The sequence below is a fragment of the Salvelinus sp. IW2-2015 genome, linkage group LG11 (assembly GCF_002910315.2).
Source record: "Salvelinus sp. IW2-2015 linkage group LG11, ASM291031v2, whole genome shotgun sequence".
NCBI classification, from domain to species: Eukaryota; Metazoa; Chordata; class Actinopteri; order Salmoniformes; family Salmonidae; genus Salvelinus; species Salvelinus sp. IW2-2015.
This window is the reverse complement of record NC_036851.1, coordinates 32,302,864-32,317,729: the sequence shown is the minus strand read 5'-3', so window position 1 is coordinate 32,317,729 and position 14,866 is coordinate 32,302,864. Positions and strand designations below refer to the sequence as shown.

The window sequence follows — 14,866 nt, the reverse complement described above, 5'->3', positions numbered from 1 at the left end:
TATTATATTATGCTACATGTGAGAGGTTCTTAATACTTAATATTTATTTAACCCATATTAACTTAAATTAGGAATATTCTGTTTATTCATGGATACAGGGATACTCTTGAGCGGGATATCAAAGGTGCATGTAAACAGCTTATCCCAAATAAGATTTTAAGCGGGATATGAGCTCCTATCCGGAATACTGTGTGTATGTAAACGTGGTCATTGACTAGGGTCTGGTTTCAATGATGGTGTAACGGGTTTCGTCCTCTTCGTCTGAGGAAGAGTAGCAAGGATCGGACCAATACGCAGCGTGGTAAGTGTCCATAATGATAYATTTAATCAATCAAACAGAACACTGAACGAAATAACAAACAACAAAACAAACAACCCGAAACAGTCCCGTATGGTGAATACAATACAGGATACAACCACCCACAAAACCCAAAGGAAAACAGGCTACCTAAATATGGCTCCCAATCAGAGACAACGACTGACACCTGCCTCTGATTGAGAACCATACTAGGCCAAACACATAGAAACAGACAACCTAGACATACAACATAGAATGCCCACCCACATCACACATTGACCAAACAAAACATAGAAACATACAAAGCAATCTATGGTCAGGGCGTGACAGATGGACTCTTTTGGCATAGAGGAACTACGTAACTGCCTATGTCGATAAGGGAAAATGTTTTATTCCGGGTACTCTCCCAACAAATCACGAGGCAGACATGCCAGAACCAAAGTTGCAGGCAAAACCTTTGCAGTAGTTTTAGTTAAGTTAGTTGTTGCAAGCTACTTGCGAAATACCCTCATTAAAAATAAGCTTTAAGGTCTCCATCTTCCTAGATACTATTTTGTATTTTATTCAAGCGAATAAAGTAGTGACGTAGGCAGTGATGTAGTTCTTCTATGCCAAAAGAGTCCATCATTGAAACCAGAGACTAGTCACTGTGTTGCCTAGGATCGGGTTTTCGAGACTAGCCTTTAAGCATCTTGCTGCAGAGTTAAGTAGGCTACATGGGTAAACGTAAATAACCAAGGGAAACCCAGCTCTTCTGGATCCCTGCTAAGCCATTAGAAGGCACCACATTCAACATTCAGGTTCTACTAGCAGATGTTACCAATGGCCCATTGTCTGCCACACACCCTGCAGAGCCTCACACAAAGCCATGCATAAACATCACTAGCCCACATTCATCGTTATCACTCAGTTTGGTTTTTATATTGCCATGTGGATTGACTTCTGTCATATTTAGGCCTACCACAAATGCAGAGTTTCTCTTTGTTCAGCATTCATACACATACTAGGGCGGCACACAATTGGCCCAGTGTGGTCCGGGTTAGAGTTTGGCCGGAGTAGGCCGTCATTGTAAGTAAGAATTTGTTCTTAACTGACTTGCCTAGTTAAATAAAGGTCCAAAAAAATATATTGATTCAAATTTAACTGTTCCTGTCATATTCTCCCATAGATTATCATCAAAGCCTTGTGGTGGCAATAGATTAATTGTATAGGTCTCCTCATGTTTCAGGAGTAAAWTTWTTWTTTTTWAATTTGTTTCCTAATAACAGCATACTTCCTGACGATAAATAAGATTGGCATGCACCTGCTAACATACACTAAGAGCAGTTAGGCTATTTATTTATTCATGCTCGACATCTTGATCTTTTTTTTACGGGGTTTCATCTATGTTTTGGACAATCCTTAAGGGGAGGAAAGTGTAAGTGATCCATCTGCCTGTAATTGCTGAGTTGGGATGGCATGCAAGTCAGGCAGACGGGCAGGGAAGTGCAGTCAGGACAATCTGATGCAGCTGTCTCTTTCAAACACAGCCCCCATCTCCTCCTTAATCCCTTTGCCCTCAGACCAATATTGTTGAAATGATGTGTGTGTGTGTGTGTGTGTGTGTCAATGGGTATTCCGGACACAGGGAGAGGAAAAGAGGTGACAGACAGCTGGGACAGGGAAAGGAGAAGGAAGACAGCTGAGGGGCCATGTGTTTGCTGGTAACTAACCACAGTGACACATCAGTCACATGATTCACTGCAGAGGAGTGACGTCACTGCAGCAAAATCTTGAACAAAAGAGGGGGGCTGGCTGCCTGCAGACTAGGGGTGAAGCAGGGGTTAGAAGGAGGAGGTTGGTGCCGATTATGTACGGATGTGAAATGGCTAGCTAGTTAGCGGGTACGCGCTACTAGCGTTTCAATCAGTTACGTCACTTGCTCTGAAACCTAGAAGTAGTGTTGCACCTTGCTCTGCAAGGGCCGCGGCCTTTGTGCGCGATGGGTAACGATGCTTCGTGGGCGACGCGTCTTGTTGATGTGTGCAGAAGGTCCCTGGTCGCGCCCCGTGTCGAGGGACGGTTTAAAGTTATACTGTTACATTGATGCTGTTGACCCGGATCACTGGTTGCTGCGGAAAAGGAGGAGGTTGAAAGGGGGGTGAGTGTAACGGAGTGTGAAAATGGCTAGCTAGTTAGCGGGTACGCGCTACTAGCGTTTCAATCAGTTACGTCACTTGCTCTGAAACCTAGAAGTAGTGTTGCACCTTGCTCTGCAAGGGCCGCGGCCTTTGTGGAGCGATGGGTAACGACGCTTCGTGGGTGACTGTTGTTGATGTGTGCAGAGGGTCCCTGGTTCGAGCCCGGGTATTGGCGAGGGGACGGACTAAAGTTATACTGTTACACCGAATCCATACTCTGTTGTAATAGATGTAATTAACTCTGGCACTTCTAAATGTCTGGCCCTTAACATTTCTGTCAAGCATCTACACAACTTCTCATCTTTTCCATTTTTATTTTTATTTCAAATAGAATTATATTTTGTGACCCTTTTTGCATTTAAAATATGCATATGTGAAATTGTCACGAATGAAGAATAAGTATTTTGAGAGATTTTATACTGGTTTGCATCCTCTCCATCTCAATGAATTGACTGTGTTTGAATGACATCCAATATAAACTATCAAAATAAACAAAGTCGCACTCCATGTATAAACTCCCAGCAATTTAATGGGTATTTACGAACGTTTCGGCATCACTGTGCCTTCCTCCGGGTCTGGGTGACGCCGAAACGTTGGTAAATACCCATTACATTGCTGGGAGTTTATACATGGAGTGTGCGACTTTCTTTATTTTGACAGTTTATAGTTTATTTGATGTTAGTCAGCACCTCCACACAAACTATTATTTTGGGTGTGCGCCAGCTCATGTTTTTTGAATGACATCTAATGACAGAGGCAATATATAGGTCTAATGTAGTGCTAGATAGCCTACTCAGCATTTTAGCACAGGGCTGTATTGTTGGCACAGAATTTAGTTCAGCACCCAAAGCTCGAGATGTGGGACTAAATCCTTCATTGACTTACACTCTATTTTGTAATCTATTTTGTATGTGGCGCATGCAGTCTGTGTGTGTTTTGAAGGGGTAGATTTGATCATTCAGCACCAGTTTTTTACATGCGATTTATCTTTCATAGGCCTATGTCCAGCGTCATCCAGCATAAGGCCGTCTATAAAGGGTGTGTCCATTGCTGCTATTTAGACCTCTGTAATGGCTTGAGAGACTACATCACATAATGCTAACCCTGGATGTTTTTCATCGACACTAAAACAATCATATTCACATAATTAAATAATTGGTCAATACCAATTAACTTTATCTCACTCTCATTGAGATATACTACAATGCGTATTACATAGGCCTGTTCAATTTCGACTTCCTTATTATAGTAATATAGTAATACAACTAAAAACAACGTAATTATCTGCGAACATGCTTTGTATTTTGTCCGCGATTCTGGAGTGGACTGTGCCTGTGTGTCGCTGCCTGGCTCTTTCAATGAGAAAGCATTGAATCTGCTGCTTCTGGAAGAGAAGAGTGCACTCACTCACTGTACATCTTTTCGACGCCTCTATCATCTCTTTCCTCATAAAGGAATCAAAATGGTGAGCCGTTAATTTCGTTATAAAAAATAGTAGTATATAATTGTTTTGCACACTTGGGTATAAAAATTGTGAGATGTTCCATAATGAGACAGTGGTTACATTTAGAATGAAATATTCGAAATGTTGATTATGGGCGGCTAGAAAGAAGTCATGGGTATTGTAGGTCGTGCATGTTCTAGCATTCTTACAAGAAACGCGCGTTTAGTAGTAGAGAATTTGATATTTTCCTGAGTTTCTGATGTTGTGTTTTGTTGAAAGATGGTTTTTAGTGTTCAAACCCACGTTTTTTATAGGAACATCCTAAATGAATCGAAAGGCATCTGTAACAAACTGCTCTGCCACACAAAGCAAGCCACTCCCTAAGAACGTTTGGAAAGGGTATGAATTCAGTCATACAAAAGCAAAAGCATGTTTTGGCCAAATCCAAACAGTTCATTTAGGCCTATGTGAAGTGATACAGTTGCAATATAATTATAATAGGCTACTATGTGTAATTTATCAGATAAATAGTATTTTATAGAACAATTCTAAAATGTAAGATAAATTAATTTAATGTAGATATGTATTATGGTGTAGAATATTATTTTCACTTACTTTAATTATTCATTTTGGACTCAGTGAGGTAAGCTAACATCTGCCACACCATTTTAGCACACTGTATATATATTGTTTGTCTCTCGGCATGTGATTGTCTGTGCAGAATGGCACCAAATCTGACTTGGCATTTCAAAAATGTATTTTTTTATGATATCAGCAGTTATGGCCCTAGGTGCTAGGCTATGATATTAAGAGTGACTGTGTAGAACACATTCTGACTTCAAGGGCCAGTTTCCTGGACTCAGATTAGCCCTGGTCAATGGAGAATCGCCATTGAAATACCTTTTTTGTCCAGTACTAAAATTAATCTCTGTCTAGGAAATCGGACCAAAATAACATACTCAGACTTCAAAGGTCTCATTATGACTGGTTGTGATTTCCTATAAATTAATTTGGAAATTAATTGGAAAGTCATTTGTATTTTTAATGATTGATATACTTGTTTATTTTTTCAACCAGCGTGAGTGTATATCAGTTCAAGTAGGTCAGGCTGGAGTCCAGATGGGCAATGCATGCTGGGAAATCTACTGTCTGGAGCACGGGATCCAGATGCCCAGTGACAAGACCATCGGAGGAGGAGACGACTCCTTCAACACCTTCTTCAGTGAGACTGGAGCTGGCAAGCACGTCCCCAGGGCTGTGTTTGTAGATCTGGAGCCACTGTCATTGGTACGATCACTTTGTCTTGAAAGAATTATGATGACACTGTGCTATCTCAGTCTTGACTTCTTCAGCTAACAGGTCTTTCTTTGATCCAGATGAGGTGCGTTCTGGAACTTACCGCCAGCTCTTCCACCCTGAGCAGCTGATCACTGGGAAGGAGGATGCAGCCAACAACTAGCCCGCGGGCATTACACATCAGCAAAGAGATCATTGACAGGTTCTGGACAGGATTTGCAAAACTGGTGGAATCTCCAAGAAAATCTAGTGATGCCTTATCGTACAGCCTGTTATTTATTGTTGTTATACAACCATAATGATCTGAAACATTCTCCTCCTCCTCTCTCTAGCTGACCAGTGCACTGGCCTCCAGGGCTTCCTGGTCTTCCACAGCTTCGGAGGTCGGACGGTTCTGGTTCACCTCCTGTTGATGGAGCGCTTGTCTGTTGACTACGACAAGAAGTCCAAGCTGAGTTCTCCATTTATCCAGCTCCTCAGGTGTCCACAGCCGTTGTTGAGCCCTACAACGCTATCCTGACCCACCACCACCTGGAGCACTCTGATTGTGCTTTCATGGTAGACATGAGGCCATCTATGACAATCTGCCGTAGGAACCTTGATATCGAGCGTCCCTCCTACACTAATCTTAACAGGTTGATCAGTCAGATTGTGTCCTCCCATCACTGCTTCCTCTGATTCGATGGTGCCCTCAATGTTGATCTGACAGAGTTCCAGACCAACTTGGTGCCCTACCCCCGTATCCACTTCCCCTGGCCACCTATGCCCCAGTGATCTCGGCAGATAAGGCTTACCATGAGCAGCCTCTCTGTGTCTGAGATCACAATGCTTGCTTTGAGCCAGCAAATCAGATAGTGAAATGTGACCCACGTCACGGCAAGTACATGGCCTGCTGTCTGCTGTACCGTGGCGACGTTGTGCCCAAAGATGTCAATGCTGCCATTGCCACCATCAAACAAAACGCTCCATCCAGTTTGTAGACTGGTGTCAACTGGTTTCAAGGTTGGTATCAACTACCAGCCCCAACTGTGGTACCTGGTGGAGATCTGGCCAAGGTCCAGAGGGCAGTGTGCATGCTTAGCAACACCACTGCAGTGGCAGAGGCCTGGGCCGTCTTGACCACCAAGTTTGATCTGATGTACGCCAAGCGTGCTTTTGTGCACTGGTACGTAGGTGAGGGTATGGAGGAGGGAGAGTTCTCTGAGGCCAGGGAGGACATGGCTGCCCTGGAGAAAGATTATGAAGAGGTGGGCATCGACTCCATTGAGGGAGAGGGAGAGGAGGAGGGTGAGGAGTATTAAATATTTCTTAATTCCTATGCCATATTCACACATTACTAGGTGAACCAGAGCTAAGAATGACTTCATTATTTTTTTCTATAATTCTGCCTTGAACAACCAGCATCATGAAGTAGCAGGATGGTAAGGTGTAGTCCACAAGTCTTTTAAAATGTGCTCACTCACAAAGGCTGATGTCCTTGCTTCATCTGTGCGTTTGTGGCGAGAGCCCAATAAAATCATCAATGAAGGTTATTCTGTTTCTCTGTTATTACATCCTGTAACAATGTTATGAATCACATCCAGATAAGTGAGCACTGAGTAAATTGATATCAGTAAGTTTATATACCCAAGGAAAATACTTATTTTGCTAACATTACTTTTATCTAGACTATATGTCTGTCTCTGTAATGTTCAATTACTTATTTTGCTTGCAGTATGTGGCAAAGCTCAGTTTTCATACTGATGAGACATTTGAAATGTTATATTCGCCTTAGCAGGAAATTTGACAAATTGTTATCCTTAGCAGTTTGCTAAGCTAGTTGGACTGGTGCAAGGCTTTATAAACAATATATTCATAATCAAAAGTTCTGGCTCCCTCCTGTGGTTTGGCATGGTTGTAGTATCTGCTGTTTCATGAGTAGGCCTACACTGTACCAGAAATACTCTACTGACAGATCACTGTCCATTTTTTGGTGTATATTTCAAAAACAGTGATGCTATCCATTTTTCATGCCTTATGTAATCTAGCATTTTTAGGGCAAGGCCTATTCATTCTATGACCATATATGGAGATCATGATAGTAGTTTTTGTAAGCAGGTGTAGCACAAAACAACATGTTACATTTTCATTTATAATATAATATTTATTTTTATTTTTTATTTAACCTTTATTTAACTATGCAAGTCAGTTAAGAACAAATTCTTATTTACAATGACGGCCTACACCGGCCAAAATATCATGCCTTCTGCTTCTTTTCTTCATGAATCACTGTGTAATAGCCCACTTTAATGACTCGGCAAAGTGGCTGATGTGTGTGTGTGTGTGTGTGTGTGTGTGTGTGTGTGTGTGTGTGTGTGTGTGTGTGTGTGTGTGTGTGTGTGTGTGTGTATGTGTGTGTGTGTGTGTGTGTGTGGAGCTAATGGCATATCCATTCATCTTTGGACTGAAAGATGGTGTAAACCCCACTTTAATGTTGCCATCAGTGTTGGTATCTAATGTGTCCACTGTAGCTATTGCACTAAATGTTTGAGGTATTATACATCTTTGAATATAGAGGAAAAAACCTATAGGCTACAGCCTACTCCAGTTTTCCATGACATACCAGGTTACATTTTCTTATAGCCTACCAAACCAATAGGCTAATATTAGAAGTGCCTAAAATAGCCTAGGCCTATATTCATTCTTATTTTCCCCAAAGTCTTTAGTCTTACATAAGCACCTATCCCAAGTGTCTTGTCTCAAAGAAGCTAGGGCAAAGTAAGTGTTTCCTTGAGACCAGCAAAATGACAACAGTGTCCTCCAAATTACAGGCTACAAAGTCACCATAGAAAGATTCTCAGCTGCAGAATTACTTGGGCTATAGCCTATTAAGCCATTAGCAAAAGCAGTTCCACAAAATATCTCAAAATTATGATTAAATGTAAAGCAAAAACATATAAGATAAATAAATCTAAGGATGACATAAAAATATGTTGGCTATTGTCTTAAGATTACTTTGTTATCGTTTTCAGTTATCTTATATCTAAAATAGTTTTAGAATATCGTTCTTGACTGTATGACAGTAGCATACTTTGTCATCATGCTATGGGAATGTGCTTATCCTAACTGCCTTGAACTTTGGTTGTAGCCTACATTATAAACCTAACGGTTTCCTTCTTTCGTGTCATCGGCATCCACGTACGCCTACGTGTTCAAATGGTCCAATAGAACGATCAAGAACGCCTCTTTTAGCCAGATGGGTGGTAAATTTGTGTCCAAAGCCCGCCCAAATGTGGTGGACCGTCATAAGCAGTATAAAAAGCCCCACCCTGACACATTGCTTAAACTTCTCACATTAGACTCCTTAAGGTCCCTCTGTGAGAGTTGGTCGTAAATCTACGGTTTCTTATTTTATCTTTACTGCTCTTTTAAACACCTCATCTTAGACATGGTAAGTTTGAATATGAAAATGACTGGAATTGTGATGTACTTTAAATGTGGTGTCATCATCACGTAATACAAGTAGGTTATGAAATACCAATCAAACATGACACCGTGAAACTTGCCTATATCTTCTAATGTCTAAGAAARCGTTCATTTGTATGATTATGTTTGGGGAAAGAAAGGAAATTCAGTGACAATCAGACATGATCCGATTTGACACATATAGCCGACATGAAAATGGCATAATATTATTGTCTTTGTGTTAGCCTATCAAAGTGACCTTTAACATATGTCGATTAAATATTCGTTAATTTCTACTACTGCGCCACAGCTTCAGAGGCCTTCTATTCCTTATGTAGGGCGGCGCTTATTCTTCCTTCTCCTATCCGCTCGCTCCTTGACSATAGCCTTCTTGCTTTGTTACATTGTTGCATTGCGGAAAGTGGCACGCAGTCAACTCAGAAGAGCAGGGCGGTTTCATTGTGTCAATGCGGTCATGGTCACAATCATAACTGTAGGCTAGGCTACAGTGTAAAATCGGAAATCATCTCTCACAATTAAGATGACTTAATCATGTGATTTACACAATCTCGCAATTTTATAGGCTAACGCCCSTGAAAGTTCATGGGGTGGGAAATGTTATGAGCAGTACGAATTTAATCGAATGCCAGGGTGGGCAGGTGTCTGAACATTATACCAGAATAATCTGGGAAAATCAGACCACGTGGTGTTTGCCCATGTTGTGTAGAGAAAGGAAAGTACGGGTTGATGTAGCCTAGTTTATGATTCTAAACCGTTTATAGACCTATAGTAAACCCCCTATAGTCCAAATACCTGTATTACACATTTTCTTTTGGAAGACGACATTTGGTTTTGTTGGAAAAGGCAGTACCAATTCAAATGCCATATTTGCCTCGATCTGCATTTCCATTGCGGCTATTCTTATTTCATATTATTCTTTTCTGACCGCGGAAAATAACATCGTTACAATTGTGCCATATCAGGGATTTTATACAGCTCCCTATACATCGCTAATCTTTGACATAATGACTTTAAATTGCATTTGCAACGGGGATTACCACAGACGACAGCTATAATCGCGCCCATTGTCAAGCGCACCGAATGGTGACTTCATTTTAAAAGGATGACAAGCAGAGCAAGGACTGCCATAGCCTATAACACTGAAATCATTAGTAAATTCTTCGTCATTGTTTGATTAGGCCAAATGTATATATTTAAATCCATTATTACAAAGTGTGTGGTTGTAGCCTATGAAATACACTAATGGTCTGGAAGTGTCTCCTTAAATTTCTCAGTCTAAATCTTGATTCAATTCAGAAGACATGTAATCACTCAAGGCTAAACCCTTCAATGATTCAGGGCTGAGAGTAGGCTACTCTTACTCCAACACCTACTGCCTGCAGGTCATGTTCTTGCTCTGACACCAACAGGAGCAGGCCTTTATCCCCCATAGCTGCATGTAATCACTGAGTCAGGTGACCTGGGTGTGCTGGTGTTAGAGCCAAAGCTATGCATAACTTGAAAACACAGATACACATCGGCCCACACAGTCAAAATGGCAAATCATTGAAAAGGAGTTTCTCTTTCTATTACCTGATATGTTTCTGTAGGAAAAACTCCCAATATCTGAGCACTCAATTTGACATGATTGTACTTTTCCCACAGCGTGAGTGTATCTCCGTCCACGTGGGCCAGGCTGGCGTCCAGATCGGCAATGCATGCTGGGAGCTGTACTGTCTTGAGCATGGGATCCAGCCCGATGGCAAGATGCCCAGTGACAAGACCATTGGAGGAGGAGACGACTCCTTCAACACCTTCTTCAGTGAGACTGGAGCTGGCAAGCATGTCCCCAGGGCTGTGTTTGTGGATCTGGAGCCCACTGTCATCGGTAAGATCAATTTGTCTTGAAATAATTACTTTCTTTTAACATTGGTCTATCTCAGTGGTCTTAAACCTTTTCTTGCCTAGGGACGCCCACCCAGGCAAATCCCCAACCCCATCAAATGTTAGCAATTTAAAAAAAAAAATATGTCTTGTCATCAGGTGAATGATTATGGCAAGGAGAATTTTTAAATTAATAGATTTGGTAGATATTAATTGACCTCCACACATAATTGGAAGAGGAAGTGTAAACTAAACTCTAACATTGTAGTTACCTTTCTAGCAAATAGACTAAGACATTTTTGTGTTTGCAAAGATGTATTCAGTCAAGAAAGCTTACCAGTGGCACTTGCTGCGACTGGTACTCGTGGGTGCTTTTTCAAAGCCTATGTCACATACTTCAGTGAGTGTGTAATTCGCTCCAATGGGTGGAATTTACTCAATATTAGGAATTGAGGAATAAAGTTGAAATCATTAGAAAGAAGATATTCTATTTTACTGTATTTATGTAATTCAAAATCTGTTTATTCTGTGCCAGCAATATTCATAAAAACAATTAAATAAATTTGTATATTTTTGTGGACCTACTGCAGTTTCTTCGCAGACCCATAGGGGGCCACTGACTCCGGCTGAATATCCTTGATCTATCTCTTTAGTCTTGGGAAAAGCTTACATATATCTTTCTCCAGATGAGGTGCGTTCTGGAACTTACCGCCAGCTCTTCCACCCTGAGCAGCTGATCACTGGGAAGGAGGATGCAGCTAACAACTACGCCCGTGGGCATTACACCATCGGCAAAGAGATTATTGACTTGGTTCTGGACAGGATCCGCAAACTAGTGAGAATCTCCAATAACCTTTTTAGTGTTTTTATTGTACATCCTGCATACTTATTGTCTTCAATAATTACCTTAAATTGAAAATCTTGTCTCCTCCCTCTCTCTCCAGGCTGACCAGTGCACTGGCCTCCAGGGCTTTCTGGTCTTCCACAGCTTCGGAGGTGGCACCGGTTCTGGTTTCACCTCCCTGTTGATGGAGCGCTTGTCTGTTGACTACGGCAAGAAGTCCAAGCTTGAGTTCTCCATTTATCCAGCTCCTCAGGTGTCCACAGCCGTTGTTGAGCCCTACAACGCCATCCTGACCACCCACACCACCCTGGAGCACTCTGATTGTGCTTTCATGGTAGACAATGAGGCCATCTATGACATCTGCCGTAGGAACTTGATTGAGCGTCCCTCCTACACTATCTTAACAGGTTGATCAGTCAGATTGTGTCCTCCATCACTGCTTCCTCCGATTTGATGGTGCCTCAATGTTGATCTGAAGAGGTTCCAGACCAACTTGGTGCCCTACCCGAATCCACTTCCCCCTGGCACCTATGCCCCAGTGATCTCGGCAGAGAAGGCTTACCATGAGCAGCTGACTGTTTCAGAGAATAAACGCCTGTTTTGAGCCATGTAATCAGATGGTGAAATGTGACCCACGTCACGGCAAGTACATGGCCTGCTGTCTGCTGTACCGTGGCGACGTTGTGCCAAAGATGTCAATTGCTGCCATTGCCACCATCAAAACAAACGCTCCATCCAGTTTGTAGACTGGTGCCCAACTGGTTTCAAGGTTGGTATCAACTACCAGCCCCAACTGTGGTACCTGGTGGAGATCTGGCCAAGGTCCAGAGGGCAGTGTGCATGCTTAGCAACACCACTGCAGTGGCAGAGGCCTGGGCCCGTCTTGACCACAAGTTTGATCTGATGTACGCCAAGCGTGCTTTTGTGCACTGGTACGTAGGTGAGGGTATGGAGGAGGGAGAGTTCTCTGAGGCCAGGGAGGACATGGCTGCCCTAGAGAAAGATTATGAAGAGGTGGGAGCAGATAGCGTGGAGGGAGAGGATGAGGGAGAAGAATACTAAAGTATTAGGATCAGGAATTTTCAGCCTGTCAACATTCAACCTTTTTCCTCAACATTCCTTCTAAAACCATTTTTTTGCTGTCCCTTTGTAACCCTGACTTTTACATTTTGCTCTCTCCTTTAAGCAATAAAAGTCAATTTTAAATGTTTGGAAATGTGTTTTGTGGTTTATTGACCTGCTTACAATAAGTAATGTCTAATAATACAAAATACAGCACTTGCTATGACTGCTCTGCTGTGTTGGATATCGCAGCTTGCCCTGAATGAGGCTGAGCATTGGTGACTGTTTCTTATCTCATAAACTATGCAAATATAGTCAGAGTAGAACTGAAAGTACTAGTGTATAGAAATGTGGGACAACACAATGAGTCTTGAGCCCCTTCAATAAAATTACCTTTCTTGATTGAATTGACATTTGAAGCACTGGTTATATTTAAAGAAAATTTTAGTGTATGTCATTGATTATAGAGCGTGCAGGATGCTGTAGAGCTATAAAAGAAAAGTGCAGCATATTACATTCATGCCGGTGTCATTAATACCCTTTGTGAGTGATGTGAACATGTTTAAAATACGCTACAACCGCATTTCCTATCCTCTTTACAGGCAGTAGGCAGCTGAGGTGACAGAATGGGGGAGTAGGCCTGAACTTTGAAAACAAGGTAATTAGTGGAGCGTAACAGTTGCATTTGTCTACTGTATACTTTTGGAAACCACTAGAGACTGATTTTGTGGGAGTGTTTGAATTGCCTTTTGTGGAGTCTTTGATAACCCTCATATCATGCAATGAATGAGTTTTWAATTTTTTTTATATTCTTGCCTTTGTTTGGCTCAGCTGTAATGGCAGTATGAGATGCCACAGAGACAATGTAATATAATGAATGTAAAGGGACTAAAGCCCAAACCACCAGACTATTCACAGCTATCTGAGAAGGTGTACACTGTACAATGCCAAGAGGTCATAACTGTCATTAGGCATACCAGTTAGACTAACTACTCTGGTCGTCTGCCAAAATAATCACAGAAGTGACATTTTTGTGTGATAACTTTCATAAACATATTGACATGTATTACTGTTTTAAAATACCATTTTATTAACCATATTTGCTCAACCTTAAATTCAAACAGCATAGACACATGACTTCAAATAAACTGAGTTCAGGCCTGTCTTACTTCTCCCCAAACAGAGCATGGAATTGGACAGCTGTAGTAGGGACCAGGGTCGTTGGTATTGTGTCAACTCCTCTCAAAGGCCTTATGGAGAGGATCTTAATTTGCTCAGAGAGGGTCTGAAGTCCCTGTGGTGGTTGGAAATGATTTAACTTGGGGCTCTCTCTACTCTCTATTATTGTGATTAGCCATTGAAAGTCTGAGACCACATTATTTTAACATTCCAGACAGCAGCTGCGTGATCATGTACAAATATGGAGTCATCTGTGTATGATAAAATAACACAATGGGGTGTCCCTACAAGCATGGAATTTTATTACCAATGGCTTACGATGCTGTTGTAACGCATGAATACTTTATGAATGATTTCAGATTTTTTTTCCTTCTAACTTTCATGAACTTTAAGCTTGACTGTTGAGGTTAGATATGCAGGGGGAGAATGTCAACCTACTGAGAGCATGTTGCCTCTAATGCCACCATGTGTTTCACGCCACATTTCACACTGTCATTACCTACCTGGTCTGACCTGTGTAACCAGTGCTGCAGCTGTAGGTGAGTTTCTAGACACACGTCTTTGAAATGGCCGCTGCTTTGTACACGTCTGCTGGGAGGAGGTACTAATACAGGAAATATGAGGTCTGTACATTAGATGGTGACTGTGTCCTAGATTTTGCGTCAGATAAGATAGCTTTGGTGTGTGTCTGTACAAGTGTGTGCTTGTGTGTGCGTGCTTTCTTGTGTGTGAAGGGAGGCGATGCAGATAGAGACTCAGGACATAGGAAACCTCATCAGTGMTCATATGGGAATATTGGTCATTACTGGAGAAAAAGGAACAGTGAAAAATTGCTGCTGCAGTGTGTAGTCTTCCATTAAGGAAAGACAGAGGCATGGAGAGAGGAAGCAAAAGCGCAAACTCATTTATTATAAGGCAGGTTGATTCGATTGTGGTGCAAAGCCCAACAACAGGAAATMAATTACAGAGAAAGTCAGACATGGCAAGTACTATGTTTGGTTCAGATTTGGACGAATCATAGACATCCATGTTTCACATGTGGACAGTACAGTACGGTTAGGGCTGGGCAAAATGTCCAAAAAATATCACAGTATTAAAAATAAAAAATAAAAAATCGGTTTGACAGTATTTTATGTTTTTGAATATTAAAAGTTCAAAATGTGCTTTGAGTAGTGCATGATCCTACGGTGGCAACACATACTGTACATTCTAAGTGATTTCAATGGGTCTTTCTC

General features: G+C 41.6%; 1 long non-coding RNA gene and 2 pseudogenes across 2 annotated transcripts; all 3 read left to right on the top strand.

Moving 5' to 3' along the window:
- Positions 1-3,543: 3,543 nt before the first annotated feature.
- Positions 3,544-5,374, top strand: LOC111970203 (uncharacterized). Of its 2 annotated transcripts, XR_011480592.1 has the most exons (4): positions 3,544-3,943; positions 4,237-4,321; positions 5,000-5,209; positions 5,299-5,374. It is a non-coding gene; the product is annotated as an uncharacterized lncRNA (long non-coding RNA). The 2 variants fall into 2 exon arrangements; XR_011480593.1 differs by lacking the exon at positions 4,237-4,321 and having other exon boundaries at positions 3,546-3,943.
- A 96-nt stretch (positions 5,375-5,470) lies between these two features.
- LOC139022517 (tubulin alpha-1B chain-like) lies at positions 5,471-6,995 on the top strand (annotated as a pseudogene).
- A 1,535-nt stretch (positions 6,996-8,530) lies between these two features.
- Positions 8,531-12,600, top strand: LOC111970202 (tubulin alpha-1C chain-like; annotated as a pseudogene).
- Positions 12,601-14,866: the final 2,266 nt, after the last annotated feature.